General features: G+C 39.8%; 1 long non-coding RNA gene across 1 annotated transcript in view; it reads right to left on the bottom strand.

The window, feature by feature from the left end:
• LOC106867425 (uncharacterized) overlaps positions 1 to 17,500 on the bottom strand; it is a 23,795-nt gene that overhangs the window by 2,633 nt on the left and 3,662 nt on the right. Inside the window, exon 2 of the long non-coding RNA XR_001409145.3 lies at positions 16,085 to 16,187. This is a non-coding gene — a long non-coding RNA (uncharacterized LOC106867425). The remainder of the gene's footprint in view (positions 1 to 16,084; positions 16,188 to 17,500) is intronic.

Here is a 17,500-nt window from a genome sequence, read left to right on the forward strand (position 1 = left end):
GCCATGCTGGGGCACCGCCTTGAAGAGTATTTTGTCGAGCGAACTGACCCCGTATTGTTTTTCTTTTTTTTTTTTAGCCAGGTATATATCATATCAGTTGTTTTTCATGAACCGCCAAGTTACGGGAATGTAAACAAACCAACACCGGTCATCAAGCGGTGCGGGCCGGGCAAACACAGACACAAACGCACCCACATAGATATATATACCTATATACGATGGCATCTGTTCAGTTTCCATTTACCAAACTCACTTACAAGACTTTGGTTGGCCCGAGGCTATAGCAGAAGAAACTTTCTCAAGGTGTCATGCCAGGGAGCTGAACCCAGAACCATGTGGTTTGGAAGCAAGCTTCTTGCCACAAAGCTACATATTCAAGAATGTGTTGTTTGGTTATCAACTAAGAGTCAAACATGGTATAACTAGAACAGCTGGCTGCACCTGGGTACTCAGCTGTGAGTTGTACGTCAGCTCAGTCAGAGATTAATTGAGGCTGTGCGACGTAGCCTCTACGTGATAGTTCCATTTGCTAGAAAAAGCAGCCAAATTTCCCTCAGACAATACCGACTATAGTGATTGCTAAAAAGACATTTCGGATAATCTTGCCCTACATATTCGGTAAAAGATGGGGGTAGCTAAATTATATTTGATATGTCTGCTGGATCAGGATTAATCTAACCTACTACTACAACTACTACTACTACTACTACTATTACTACTATTACTACCTACTACCACTACCAATACCACTGCCGCCGCCGTCACCACAACAACTACATTTTGGAGTAACAAAAGTTCTCGTGCGTGGTCCCTCGATCTGCTAGAAATAGTAGCTATATATTTCAACTCACACCCACGAGCATTCTTAGAAAAGGACACACTAGGTAACGTGGTCCTGGGACCCGGAACATTGGAGAAAGATGCAAATGCCACGGATTCAATGCCTTTGGATATAGGTCTATCCGTTTGATAATCACCAGGAGCTAAACAACAAATACTAATTAAACTATTATTGGCAAACTTTCACTACGCTGATCCGCTGTTTGTTTCACTCTCCTTGGCATTTCATTCTTTTAGGGAATGAAAAAGGGGACACCGTTATGGAGTGCATACCTTGTTCAAAACAATGAAATAGCTCCACTTGGCCCAACAACTGGGTTTAACGGTAGCTTTAGCTTTATGACTTGTTGAGGAGGGAATCGAACTGTTTGTTTGTTAATGTAGGAGTAAAACAGTAGAAGATAAGGAAGATAGAAACGGCTTGTGTAGGCAAGCAAATAGTTAGCAGCTCTGGAAGAAGTTGCTATGCCGCAAAGATGACGAGAAGTCTCACGTTTCTGCCAGAACTCTTCGTCAGAGATGAGTTTATTTGAGTTGCTGGATAAACAGATTGGGAGTAGCGAGTGAGAGAGAGAATTATTATAAGAGTGAAGAATAAAGGGAGGGAAGGAGGGAAGAGAATAAGAAAGAAGTTGGAGAGGTAACAAGGGGGGATAAGTGTTAGTGGGCAGGTAACAGCTGAAGCAAAGAGAAAATCAATAGGAACGCTAGCAGATTCGACAATGAGTTGAGGAGAAGAGAATTCTTGTTAAAGTTATGTCATACGTATATTTGTGTATATTTATGTGATCGTATGAGCAATTGTGTGTGTGTGAACCTCCATAACCTCTTGAGTCAATAGACACTACATGTGAACTATGACCCATAACCGATGAGATCATACAGACCACGTGACAACTTCGTTCCTAAATGTTTCAAGTAGAGCAGAACATCCAGCGGAGCCCATTTCCTTTCAAGCTAGGTTTGGTTTAATACCAAACTGCCAGCAAAACAAATATTTGCCAATATGATTCGTTCTACGTTCCAATCGCACAGACGTCAGTTTCGCTTCACATACTCCCATGGTCGACAATAATCGATTTTTACACCGCCAGAAATTTTGCGGTCATGTATTTAAGTTAGAAATCAATTAGACAGAGGTGTCGGTATTATCTTCATGGGTAATCTACACCACAGTTGATACCTATTTACAGCTACGTAGACTATGTTATTTCCGTGTAAAATGTTTTGGCCATCAACAGAAGGCAGCGCCGGTGATGAAATATAAACTTTTGGTCAGATATTGCACATGTTGCTGTTGGTGATGATATCGTTGTTGCTGTTGTTGTTGTTGTTTAAACTCAGCTCAGTACTGAACCATCAAATCTAGGACAAAAAGCATTTTAGCCGTGACCATCTTTGTCGTTTATTCGTAAACTATCCAAGGTGTTCTCCCACTTTAAAAAGACATTATTGTGTGATTTTAGAGATATTTAGCTATTCTTTCTAGCGAGGTGAGCGATTAAATAGAAGCTCCCTAATTCGCGCATGATAGGACACGTGTTATCGAACGGAGAATTTCTTTATTTTAGATTTAAAATTCCTGTGTATATAATCTTCTCATGTTAGGATAGTAGTTGATGTGGTTGTTGTTACTGTTGCTGTTGTTGTTACTGCTGTTGTTGCTACCGCTGCTGCTGTTGTTGTTGTTGTTGTTGTCTAGCATCACGTTGATCCTGATCGAACATAACTATGATTAAAGATATCCAAACCGCAATCACCTTGCCCTGGGTAAGTAGGACAAAATTATTTGTGCCGATTCTTTACTTATTTCGGTAGCATATTATTTGAGAGAGAACTGAGCCGAGACAATAAAACCTAATGTAGCCGTTTTTTTTTTCTTTCTTTTGCGGCGTATCTTGTGCATTGAAGAAGATTTGTCGGCTATTTCTAGCAAGTTGAACTAATACAGAGAGCTTCCCCCTCATTGACTCTGCTAACAATTGCAGCTGATGGAGAGTTGGTGATTTTGAATTACTGCTGCAAAATGGTCTGTTGCTTTTCAAGAAACCGGATGTTGTGTTCAGCAGTCTTCTTAAACTTCTTTCCGTCTTTCCCTGTTTTTCTCTCTATTTTCTCTCCCACTCACTCTCAAACCTTCCTTTTTTTATCCCTCCTGTCATCCTTCTCTCTCTCTCTCTCTCTCTCTCTCTCTCCCTCTCTCTCTCTCTCTCTCTCTCCCTCTCTCTCTCTCTCTCTCTCTCTCTCTCTCTCTCTCTCTCTCTCTCTCTCTCTCTCTCTCTCTCTCTCTCTCTTCTTCTTCTATTAGTCGGCTGCCTCACTCCTTCAATAAGCTAACACTGTTCCATCAAGATCAATATCTGTTGTTGCTAACATCGTGTATTCCCTCCTTCAAAATTTCTGGCCGTATGCCAAAGTTAGAAATCAATATTATGGCAGAAACAAACCTCTCCTTTTACTCTACAAGGCCTTAAACTACAGTAAAAAGGTATCAGTAGATAGAATATTGCCATGAACAAAAAGACCGTCTTTAAACCACGTGATTTTGCTAACAATAACGATATCTTTTGTCTAGGCACAAATCAGTTTTTATATACGAAAGGATATAGTCAATTAAATCGGTTCTAAATCTTTTACTGGTATTGATTTCGTGAACGCCAATGGGGTGAGCAGTACAGTGAACAGAGGCTGTATTTGGCCCTAAACATTCAGACAAAGATACTGCTAGATGTTTTTTAAGTTATTTGACTTGATGTTTTTTATTCTGTTTTTGCTAACTCCCCACTCTGATAACATTAGTCATTCAGCTAATGTTGTCTTTCCCTCGTCGCATATTCTTAATTTTTTATGTTCATCATATTTTTATATGTCAATACTAGATTTCTTTTTTGAAGAGGATGCCATTGCCTTAGTAAACAGCCACAGTGATTTATTTTCCAAATACACTAATTTTTCTCACGTCTGTTCGGGAGCAATATTTTACATCTGCCAAGTGATTCTTTCGCCACTACTCCAGCGAGTATGGTGAAATGTAAGCTTTGCTGTTGAGATCTAACAAGAATAAAACATGTCCTAAGTTGTCTCTTGTTTGTCGAAAGGGTTAAAATATATTAGTCATTCAGCTCTCCCCGACGCAATCATTTCTAATTAGATTTTTAATATTAATTTTATTATCTTAAAACAAAATTAACTACAGTGGTAACTCTAGATTTTGAAGTTGGATGGTTTACTTTTTTGAGATATGATAATATTTTAATTAGTTGACAATTGTAAATGTGAAGCCATTTAACAAGAGTTTCTAACGTAGTGTATAACACAAGACACTGTTGAGAATCAATCTGTGAAAGGAATGTCAATCCAGCCATTCCTCCAGGAGACTAAAGATAACACCTTGAGCAAGTGCTAACTGCCTTTGTAGCCGTCCATGCCAGGGTTTCGGTGAAGTTAAAAAATCTGTGGAACAGGTGAAGAAGTATCATATACTGCTTACAGTTGTGATAGCGGATGATGGCTGCATCATTTTGATGCCTTCAATCTGTTTACTCGCTTTATCATTAGCATGTTATAATCAAACTGTACCCAATTTCGCCGCTATCGGAAGGTCACTGTACCTGAATGTCACTATACCGGCTACGGCTGGAGTCTCAACATATCGCTCCTTGCATCCTTCAGTGTAACTTTTTCTGTAATCAGGATAAGTAGAGTAGTTCTTCCGACAGTTGGAAGACAATCATAGTAACCTGTCTTGCTCCATTGACCTCGATTTAAAGAACTTCATTCTTATTTAGCTTACTGACCATAGAAAGTTAAAAAACAAAGTCTACCCCAAGATCCTGTTGGGGTAGACTAATGCAATAAGACATTTTTCCCAATCCACCTTGCTTTAACAACATACAATGGTTTGAGGTTGGCAGAAACGGTGGCGGCGAGCTGGCAGAAACGTTAGCACGCCGGGCGAAATGCTTGAAATGCTTAGCGGTATTTCGTTTGTCTTTACGTTCTGAGTTCAAACTCCGCCGAGGTCGACTTTGCCTTTCATCCTGTCGGGGTCGATAAATTAAGTACCAGTTACGCACTGGAGTCGATATACTCGACTTAATCGGTTTGTCTGTCCTTGTTTGTCCCCTCTGTGTGTAGCCCCTTGTGGGCAATAAAGAAATAAGAAACGTTAGATTGTCAGGCAAAATGCCTTTCAGTTTTTGTTCCGCTACTTTATGCTCTGAGTTCTAATCTCACGAAGATCATCTTTGCATTTTATCCTACCAGAGTTGATAAAATAAAGAGCCCTTCGAGTACCACCAATCTATGCAAACAGGCAACGGCCTAGTATGGTAGTCTTTAGTCCAAATCACCGCCGAAGAGCGAGGCTTCGACGACAGAAAGTCACAAGAGTTGTGTTGCAGAGTAGTGTATGACATTGGAATGTGGTAGAGATTTAGGTACCACTGGAGGCGTTGCCTTAGGAAAAAGATAACCGAACCGGAACGAATGTCGAAAGAACGAATCCTGTCTGACTTTTTAACAATTCCTCCAGTCCACGTCCTGAGACAGTGTTAGATGTATCAAATCAGAGAAACAAATAAATCCCTTCTCTTCCAAACGGTATCTGGACAAATGTCTTCAAGGAATGCCATATAAACCGCCACCTACAACTGGATAGATCTCAGTCAATAAATCCCTACTTGAATGGACAATGCTACCATTAAACATGACTTTAAAATTACTTGACAGATTTTATCAGGTGGTTCTATTTAAGTTAGACATAGCTTGGGCCAATTTTTGGCCGAGACATAGCTAAGTTTATCTAAGTTTATATCTAAGATGAAAGTTATATACAGACGTGTGTGTGTGTGTGCGTGTGTGTGTGTGTACATATGTATGTATTCCGTTGTGGTCCATTACCTTCTACCTTTCACTGTTACCCTCTCTCTGTTTTGTTTGTCTCAGCTACTGTCCTTCTCTCGCTCTCTCTCTTACTCTCTATCTCTCTCTCTTACTCTCTATCTCTCTCTTTACATCTCTCTCTTTATATCTCTCTTGCTCTCTCTCTCTATCTATCTATCTATCTATTTATCTCTATCTCTGTCTGTATCTCTCTCTTGCTCTCTCTCTCTCTCTCTCTCTCTCTCTCTCTCTCTCTCTCTCTCTCTCACTCGCCCACTCCCTCTCTCTGTGGTAGTACCACTTTTCGTTCAGTTTAGTTTCTCAGCCTTTGTTTTTCCTGTCACATCTCTTTCCCTCTACTGTTCATTCAACACTCCTTGTCTCCCTTCACTCACTTTCTATTACATTCTATCAGACATTTTTCAACATTACTGCTTTTGTCCTCCTCCCCTCGTCTTCTTCTTCTTCTTCTTCTTCTTCTTCTTCTTCTTCTTCTTCTTCTTCTTCTTCTTCTTCTTCTTCTTCTTCTTCTTCTTCTTCTTCTTCTTCCTCCTCCTCCTCCTTCTTCTATTTTGTTTTTTCCATCAATAAGCCCATTCTTCGCTTCACTATGGCGGCAACCAAACGTCTTCATTGTATCACTTCGTCTGCTTTTTAAAACCGTAATGTTAATAACTTGCCTTGATGGATTATTTGCACAAGTATCTTATATTTATCTCCTTGTTCCATCCTAAATTTATCATTACATTATAAAACTTTATGTACAAATTTTATGCTCCGTTCCGTAACTTTTTTTTCTTTTTTTTTTTTTTTGCACAACATGTCTTAATTTTATCATTTCAGCTAAAATAAAAACATGTATTTTCATTGTTTATTTCGCTTTGTAGTTTTCCATTTGCCAAACTCGTATAGTCACTTTCCCCCTATCTTTGTTCGATTTCCTTTCATATACTGTACACTTGCAGTTTAAATACGTGGGTGAACCACATGAATAAACATGTGTGTCAAAATTGTTATAACATCCAGTTGACAACTGATGAAGGGTTCAGAATTGTGAACACCCGTTTTTATTGCCTTCTTTTTTTCTGTATATAGTACGTTGTCCGTCTCTACCACATACGTGTGTGTGTGTGTGCGTGTGTGTGTGCGTGTGTGTGTGTGTGTGTGTGTGTGTGTGTGTGTGTGTGTGTGTGTGTACGCGTTCGTGTGTGTGTGTAGAAGTATGTGTCTGTACAGATTGACGAAGCTAAAAATAATCAATAACGGACGTAAAAATATGTTATTTCTTGAAAGTAGAAACTGACAAACTGTTACACCGAGTTCCTTATATATATATATATATATATAATACAAGGAATATATATACATGTATACACACATATATGTACATACTTACATCTACATGTGTATATATATGCATATCAGGGTACAGGACGTTAGAACAATAAACTACAGACAACGGAACGAACACATAGGAAAACGGAAAGCCACTTGGAATATCCCTTCATCAGCTGTCTCTATTCTATCTAGACGTTTCGATATTAAATTACGAGTTAAAAGCGGCTCTAATGATATCAACATTATCGATTGCACATACATAGTGTATGTGTTTTGTTTATACGTTGAATTCGCTGCAGGACAGCGTCTGGGAAAGCTCCCTGCACAACGCCGAGTGTTAAAGAACACCTGAATGTCACATGCCAGCGCGAGCCTGTGGAGGTCTATCAGCGCTTACTCGAACGATGGACATAGGTCTATTACTTTGAAACAGATTCCAAAAGGCAGCGTATGGGTGAAAACACTCGTAATCGCCGGCGTAAAAAAAAATTCAAGACTCACCCTTTCCCAGAAAATGTAGTTGCTAACCGTTTTTTGTGGCGCAAAAAACCTGTACTGGAACCTTACCTCGAAAAAAGGGGTTTACAGCCGCCAGTGTAGGCTACAGTGAAATACTGGCCAACAAACTGAAACCAGCAATTTGCACCAAACGCCGAGGTCTATCGTCAAATCAAGTGTTATTATTGCATGATAATGCACGCCCACATACACCGTCTCCACCGTTGAAACCATTGAAATGTAGGGTTTCGAGTTCATGGAATACCCTGCATACAGTCCAGATCTGGACCTTTACGACATCTTTTGACCGCTCAAACATCCTTTGCGAGGTCGTCGATTTGTTACGGACGAAGAAGTGCAGGAAGCGATGCATGAACGGCTTTGCAACCAGCCGTAGAACTTCTTCTTCTCCGATGGAATAAGCATGGTTGTAGAACGCTAGAAGAAGTGCATCGAAAAATGTAATTGTTCATCCCTTGCTTTTGTTTTTTTTAATAAATTACAGAAACAAGAGTGAGAATAATTCTTGATTCAGCGTCGTGTGTATATATATATACATATATATATATATATATATATATATATATATATATATATATATATATATATATATATATATATATATATATATATATATATATAAATATATATCAGAGGCAATACCTCGAAACTAGCCTGTAGATGCCAGACCAGCAAGGGGAAGCGACTGACCGCCCCTGTTCGAAGGTTATAATGGACACAGATTTGTGTGTCACATAGCTAGCTAGAGGCGATGGCCTCTTCGAGCTAATTAACGGCAGCATTCGTCCTACTTTTTCGACTGCCATATTTATATATATACACACACACACACACACACACACGCACACACACACACATATATATATATATATATATATATACGAGGCTGAATCAAGAATCATATATATATATATATATATATATATATGTGTGTGTGTGTGTGTGTGTGTGTGTGTGTGTGTGTGTGTGTGTGTGTGTGTGTGTGTGTGTGTGTGTGTATTACATACAAAAATAAGAGGGATGACCAGCAAATGTGGACTCCTATATGCTAGAAATAGATGCCGGATCATCTAACTATTTTTTTCGTGGTTAGATGATTCAGCATCTATTTCTAGCATATAGGAGTCCACATTTGTTGGTCATTCCTCCTATTTTTGTATGTAATATAATTTTAATCTTCGGATTTTTTTTATATGCTAGACCACTGGTTCAATTTGATTAATATCAATTTCTACCCTCATAAATAAATTTGTATATATATATATATATATATATATATATACACACACACATATACATACATATAGATAGATAGATAGATAGATAGATAGATAGATAGATAGATAGATAGATAGATAGATAGATAGATGGATGGATGGATGGATGGATGGATGGATGGATGGATGGATGGATGGATGGATGGATACAAATACATGGCTGCGCGGTAAGAAGCTTGCTTCTCAAGCGCATGGTTCCAGGTTCAGGTCCACTTCGTGGTATCTCGGGCAAGTCTCTTCCGCTATATCCCTGGGCCGACCAAAGCCTTGTGAGTGGATTTGATAAACGGAAACAGAAAGAAGCACGTCGTATATATATGTATATCTTTGTGTGCGGGTCTTTGTGTCTGTGTTTGTCTCCCCCACCACCACCACCATCACCGCTTCACAACCGGTGTTGGTGTGTTTATGTGCTCGTAAGCTTGCGGTTCGGCAAAAGAGCCCGATAGGATAAGTACTGGGATTACAAAGATTAAGTCGTGGGATCGATTTCTTCGACTAAAACCTTTTAACGCGGTGCTCCAGCATGGCTGCAGACAAATGACTGAAACAAGTAAAAGAAAAAAAGAAAAAAAGAATACATACATACATACATACATATACATATATATAGTATATACAGAGATAATTACATGCACACATAGGAGTATGTGTGAAGGGTGTCTACATAGATATACACATTCCAATAATAATGTATATGTGTGTGTGTGTACGCGCGTGTGTGCATGTATATATGTATGTCTGTATATATGTATGTATATAGGGGGGAGAGAGGGAGAGAGAGAGCAATGGTGATGTGGATGGGAGAGCTGGCGACTGTTTATACATGAAGAAGGAACATCTAGAGTCACAGTAATGAATTATTCAACATACTGTACGGTCTGTTAGATATCCGCTACTAGAATTGCTGTACAATTATTTACCGAATTATCCAGCAAACACACTTTAAAATTATTGATTATATACACATATACACACCCACAAACACACATACATACACATAGACACGCGTACACACACACACATACATTAATTCATACATAAGTAGTATCTATTTATTACAAACCAGTATGTAAGGAAAAGTGTGTATCTCTAAGTGTGATTATTTTCAGTGTATCAATATAAAGTATAATATAATTGTGTGTGTATGTGTGTGTGTGTGTGTTGTGTATGTCTAGGTATTTTTAGTGTGTGTTGATGTGCATATATATATATCTATGTGTGTGTGTGTATGCATGTATGTATATGTATGTGGCGGGTTGAGGTATGTATGTTTGTATGTAACTGCAATAAAGTAATTTATAAGGCATTTATCAGTAAAATTAAAAAAATATATAACGGTATTATTATACAGCCGGGATCAAAATCATTACTATATACATATACAACTTCAGCGATACTCTCTCTCTCCTCTCTCTCTCCCTCTCTCTCTCTTTCTGTCTCACACATACACACATACAAACACAGACACACACACACACAAATATATATATGTATATGTATATATATATATATATAGCAATCACATTTTGCGCTCTCTTTCGTGCGAGTTTCGCGTTACAGCTTTCTTTGGGATACAACCGAATGTTTCAAATACGCTCACTACCGCCAAACCTAGAAGTGTGATAGTTTCTATACAAATCATATTTGCTTCCTATAAAACAGACAGATAGATAGATAGAGAGACAGGCGGGCGGGCGGACGGATGGACGGACGGACGGACGGATGGATGGATGGACAGATAGACAGACAGATAGACAGACGGATAGACAGACGGACAGACAGACAGGTAGATAGATAGATAGATAGATAGATAGATAGATAGATAGATAGACAGACAGACAGACAGACAGACAGACAGACAGACAGACATACAGACAGACGGACGGACGTACGGACGGACGGACGGACGGACGGACGGATGGATGGGTGGATGGACAGATAGACAGACAGATAGACAGACGGATAGACAGACGGACAGACAGACAGGTAGATAGATAGATAGATAGATAGATAGATAGATAGACAGACAGACAGACAGACGGACGGACGGACGGACGGACGGACGGATGGATGGACAGATAGACAAACAGATAGACAGACGGATAGGCAGACGGACAGACAGACAGGTAGATAGATAGATAGATAGATAGATAGATAGATAGATAGATAGACAGACAGACAGACAGACAGACAGACAGACAGACATACAGACGGACGGACGTACGTACGGACGGACGGACGGACGGACGGATGGATGGGTGGATGGACAGATAGACAGACAGATAGACAGACGGATAGACAGACGGACAGACAGACAGGTAGATAGATAGATAGATAGATAGATAGACAGACAGACAGACAGACGGACGGACGGACGGACGGACGGACGGATGGATGGGTGGATGGACAGATAGACAGACAGATAGACAGACGGATAGACAGACGGACAGACAGACAGGTAGATAGATAGATAGATAGATATATAGACAGACAGACAGACAGACAGACAGACAGACAGACGGACGGACGTACGGACGGACAGACGGACGTAAGGACGGACGGACGGACGGAGGGATGGGTGGATGGATGGACAGACAGACAGACAGACAGACAGACAGACAGACGGATAGACAGACGGATAGAAAGACGGACAGACAGACAGACAGACAAACAGACAGATAGATAGATAAATACATACAGATAGATAGATAGATAGATAGATAGATAGATAGATAGATAGATAGATAGATAGACAAGCAAGCAGACAGAGACAGAGAGATAGACACATAAACGCGCGCGCGCGCGCGCGTGTATGTGTGTGTGTGTGTGTGCGCGCATGCATGGGCGAAGGAGTGCTTGTGTCTCTTTCTCTGAACGAGGCGTTATGTGACTTCTGAAGCCATGTCTAGCTAATTTCCCTTTTTCTGTCAGCAGAACTGATTACAGAAATTTGCTTAGGTTTCTGAAACGTTGCAGAACGTCGGAATAAGACAGTAGGTTTCATATACCTACCTACATCTGGTGGTCGCGTAACTGTTGGACAAGTGTGCACAGCTATTCCGCATCCATACATGGAGACATGGGTACAGACACACATGTGGGGTATTGGAGAACACCAGATGCAACCATAAGTATACTTGAAAAAAGAAAAACAAACACTGAAACAGAAATATACATAGGCGCAGACATAGCTGTGTGATATGAAATTTGCTTCCCAAACACATGGTTCTGGGTTCAGTCCTACTGCACGGCACCTTGGGCAAGTGTCTTCTACTATAAGTCTCAGGCTGGCCAAAGCCTTGTGAGTGGATTTTGCCGATGAAAACTAAAAGAAGCCTGTCGTATGTGTGTGTGTAAGGGAGAGAGATAGTACGTGTGTATGTGTGTGTGTGTGTGTGTGTGTGTGTGTGTGTGTGTGTGTGTGTGTTCGTTTTTGTGCCTCCGTTTGCCCCCCAACCACCGCTTGACGATCGGTGTTTACGTTCCCGTAGTTGTTGTTTCGGCAAAAAAAAACGATAGAATAAGTAAGTACCAAGTTTGTCCTGGGGGTCGATTCATTCGACTAAAATTTTCTTCAAGGCAGTACCCCAGCATGGTCGCAGTCATTAGACTGAAACATGTAAAAGATAAAATATACAAAAGGATAGAACAGAAAATTTCGGAGACCAAAATTTGCAATGCAAAACCACTAACACCAAGAAAGAAAACTGAAATTTTCAAAGTTAAAACTATGAGGGGACTGCAACGAAACAGAGTTACAGCCAGGGAGAAATACAGCAATGCTGGATCTGAAAATGTCTCCAAAGTTATCTAAATTATTTATTCTAATGTCGGCACAAGGCCAGTAATTTTTATTAGAGGAGCAAGTTAATTACATGGGCCTCGGTACTTGACTATTATTCTATCTTATTTAATAGGCGCAGGAGTGGCTGTGTGGTAAGTAGCTTGCTTACCAACCACATGGCTCTGGGTTCAGTCCCACTGCGTGGCACCTTGAGCAAGTGTCTTCTACTATAGTCTCGGGCCGACCAAAGCCTTGTGAGTGGATTTGGTAGACGGAAACCTTAGGCAAATGTCTTCTACTATAGCCTTGAGCCTACCAAAGACTTGTGAATGGATTTGGTTGATAGAAACTGAAATAAGCCCGTTTAATACTTATATATATATATATATATATATATATATATATATATATAAAACAAATAATAAATGAGTATATGTATATATATATATATATATATATATATATATATATATATATATATATATAATGTATGTATGTGCGTGTATATGTTTGCGTGTCTGTGTTTGCCCCCCCCCCCCCCAACATCGCTTGGCAACCGATGCTGGTGTGCTTACGTCCCCGTAACTTAGCGGTTCGGCAAAAAGAGACCGATAGAATGAGTACTAGGCTTACAAAGAATAAGTCCTGGGGTCGATTTTCTCGACTAAAGGCGGTGCTCCAGCATGGCCGCAGTCAAATGACTGAAACAAGTAAAAGAGTGAAAGAGTAATCCAAAGTTGACCACGGAGCACTTGAATTCAGATCGTGAAACGGGAAGAAATACAGCTCAGCATTTTGTCCGTTCTGGTTACGGTTCTGTGTGCTCGCCGCCTTCCACTAACGATTTTGCCAGCTCTAAATCATAGCAAAAACCGATGCATGTATCTGGCAGTCCTTGCGTGATTGATTACAGAAAACATATGCGAAGAATATGCAAGAAACATGGCTGAAGAAGAAATGTATCGAAATAGCAGAAGGAATTAATACTGGGTACAAAGAAAAATTGTCTGACAATAGTTTGAGAATTGTTTAAGCATGGATTAACAATCGGTGAATGGAGTAGAGAGAAATTACTTCAGAATAGTTTAACAATCTATTTAACAATTGCTTGGGAATTATTTCAGAATAGATCGACAGGCGGTTACGGTTTGTATTACTACTGACAGGTTTTACAATAAAAACGACAAAAGTTGCCGTCGCAGACATTGCAGAAATAGCAAAATTAGGAAATCATGTGAAAAATTTGAAATACATGAATGCCAAACTATATAAGTAAATGAATAGTTCAATATAATACATAATGATTAAATCATTTTTGTGCTATTGTAATCTTAACACAAACAAAGATAAAAGCCTGGATTACAAATCCGTAAAGTCCTGTGTTTCCACACATATCTGGATATGCACGTATATGCGAGAAATCTACATGGGGTGAGGCGCATGGGCTTCAAACATGTCTCATGTGACAGAATAAACTGGTTGTGTATGCTGAATGAATTGAATTGAATTCAGATCGGAGCGCAGGCTTGCAGGTTTTCAATATTAAAACACACACACACACACACACACACACATACACACACACACACACACACACACACACACACATACACACACACACAAACATACATACACACACACATACACACACACACAAATAGATAGATAGATAGATAGATAAATAGATAGATAGATAGATAGATAGGCGCAGAAGTTTGCTTTCCATTAGCATGGTTCTGGTTTCAGTCCCACTGCGTGGCACCTTAGGAAAATGCCTTCTACTATAGCCTCGATCATACCAAAGACTTGTGAGTAGATTTGGTAGATTGAAACTGAAGTAAGCCCGTCGTATATTTACACACACACACATACACACACACACACACACACACACCCATATATATATATATATATATATATAATACAAAATGGGACAAGAACGCAAAACATCCAGACAGTTAGATGATACAAGAAAGGGACAACAAAACATCCAGATAGACGATACAAAGAAAACAAGGACAGGTCATTCGGAGTTTTCTTTCCTCAGTCGAGATCCAATTTATCTTTGCAATTTCGACTGGTTATTCTCGATATTGCTCCAACCAGGCCAGCCCGAAGGAAAGACTAAGCTAAGAGCATTAGATTCATTGGAAGAAAGCAGCGAATGTATACAAAAACAAGGACGGAAAGAATAAATAGAATCAAAAGGAAGAGGAAGTAGGATTCGACAGCTGTTTAATGACCACTACATATGTTTCGATACAACATAGATCTGGGAATTGAAAGGATCAACGAGCTCTGTTTTTTACTCTAATACGTTTTTAACGGAATACACCTCAAATATATAAATATGTGTATGCATGTGTGTGTGTGTGTGTGTATGTGTGTGTGTGTGCGTGTGTGTGTGAAAAGTAAGTAGGCATTAAAAATTGGTAATATAATCCATATTCCTTTTACAAATTTATTGAAACAAATGATACATGTTCTTTACTACATGGGAAATTGAAAGTAAATCATCATATTTGAACGTAAGCACTAGTGGCTTCAACGAGTTTCCACGAACGGTCAGAGATGAAACAGGCAATCTTTTGAAGGACATCGTCTTGGATATCATTCAGAACCTCCTGAATCCGTGTCTCTAAGTCCTCCAGCGTGCGAGGTTTTCTCTTGTACACCTCCACTGTTGTGTAAACCCACAGGTAAAAAAAACCTATGGAGTGAGAAATCTGGACTCCTTGGAGTTCTGGGGTTCTGGACTTCTGCGGTCTCAGTCTTCAGGTTTTAGCTCCTGCATGTAATGGGGTTCCCACGGACGAAAAATCAATTCTTTATGCAACACCGTACGTATTGTGTGTGGAGGCGCAATGGCCCAGTGGTTAGGGCAGCGGACTCGCGGTCGTAGGATCGCGGTTTCGATTCTCAGACCGGGCGTGGTGAGTGTTTATTGAGCGAAAACACCTAAAGCTCCACGAGGCTCCGGCAGGGGATGGTGGCGAACCCTGCTGTACTCTTTCACCACAACTTTCTCTTACTCTTACTTCCTGTTTCTGCTGTGCCTGTAATATCCCCGAGAACTGTGTCACGCTGAATATCCCCGAGAACTATGTTAAGGGTACACGTGTCTGTGGAGTGCTCAGCCACTCGCACGTTAATTTCACGAGCAGGCTGTTCCGTTGATCGGATCAACTGGAACCCTTGACGTCGTAAGCGACGGAGTGCCAACAACGTATTGTGTGTCTTGTTAGTCCACTTTCACGAGCTGCTTGACCTGTTGATTTTTGCGAGCTGCGATTAAGCATTTCCTGCACTGTTGCCACGTTTTCCGCTGCTAGGAATGTGGATGGACGGCCACATCAGCTTGCATCTTTCACAGAGCCCGTGATCATCAACTTTGCATGACAACTTTTTATTGTCTCCGGACGTAGTGTTACATGCTTACCTTTCCATGCACGCCACCATCTCAGAACCAAAACAATGAAATTCCACACTTCATAGCATGCTGCAGTCTTAGCTCCCTCCTGAACAGTCAAGTGGCCGGCCATCTGGAAAATAAGAAATAAGAAATAAGTCAATAAGAAATCCCCATTAGTGTTGTCTGTTTAAAAATATTTTCGTTATGACTTCAGTGATACAAAAAATTCTACAGGACAATTTCTATTGCCTAGTTACTTCCCACCCACCCTCTGTATATGTGTGTGTGTGTGTGTATGTCTGTATCTGTGTATGTGTGTGTGTATGTGTGTGCGTGGGTGTATGTGTGTGTGTATGTATGTATGCATGTATGTATGTTTATGTGTGTGTCTTTGTGTCTGCCTTTGTCTCCCACCAGCACTTGACAACCAACGCTGGTGTGTTGCCGGTTCGGCTAAAAAGACCGAATAAGCACCAGGTTTAAAAAGAAAACACGACGTGCTGGGGTCGAATTAGTTCGACTAAAATTCCTCTAGGCGGTGCCCCAGCATGGCCACAGTCTAATGACTGACACAAGTAAAAGCATAAAAAATAGAAGATGTATATATATATATATATATATATATATATATATATATATATATATATATATATACACATACACACACACACACACAGATATACATATATCTTTATATATGCAAGCGGATCACACGTCTATATACATTTGTACGAACATATGTACATGTCTGTGCATATTGGTTTGTGTGTATGTGTGTGTGTGTGTATGTGTGTGTGTGTGTGTGTGTGTGTTGTTAAATAGACCAATGGCATAAATTGTTAATGGTGAATCACTGAGAAGGTTAACCAAACCTAGCAGTAATTCTTAGTAATTTGGACGGAAATGGTTGGATTCATTTCAAGAAATTACGAATATATTCTTCATTCGATTAACACGCATGGGAAAACGGTAATCTGACCTTTGTTCGGAGGCGAAAGATAGCTATGGATACAATGATTCGGTCTCACGTTGACATTATCAGAATACCAGAAACAGTCACATATACAAAAGAAGTCTAGTGCATTTTACCCAAGGTTAATTTGCGCAATTAAACCAAGAAGGAGATAGTAGAAAATAGCTGAGTGACACATTACATAAATTCGGTTGATTTTTTTTTTTAAAGAGAGCTTACTGGGTGTTGTAGACAATAAATTCTTCATTTATTGAAAGTTTCCTCTGAGATGGAGTATGGGATAATACCAAAAAGTAAGAAAAGATTCTTGACTGAATTATCGTTGTGTTACAAAGGATAACCTGATCTTTATTTTAAAAGAAGGCAAGGGATGACCAAGGGCACGATGCTCGGGTCTCAGTTTCACATCATTATCATAATATATTCTGTTACATATATAGAACTAAAGGATCTAAGAGAAGATAACTCAA

The sequence above is a fragment of the Octopus bimaculoides genome, chromosome 16 (genome assembly GCF_046866305.1).
Source record: "Octopus bimaculoides isolate indiv1 chromosome 16, ASM4686630v1, whole genome shotgun sequence".
Classification (NCBI taxonomy): domain Eukaryota; kingdom Metazoa; phylum Mollusca; class Cephalopoda; order Octopoda; family Octopodidae; genus Octopus; species Octopus bimaculoides.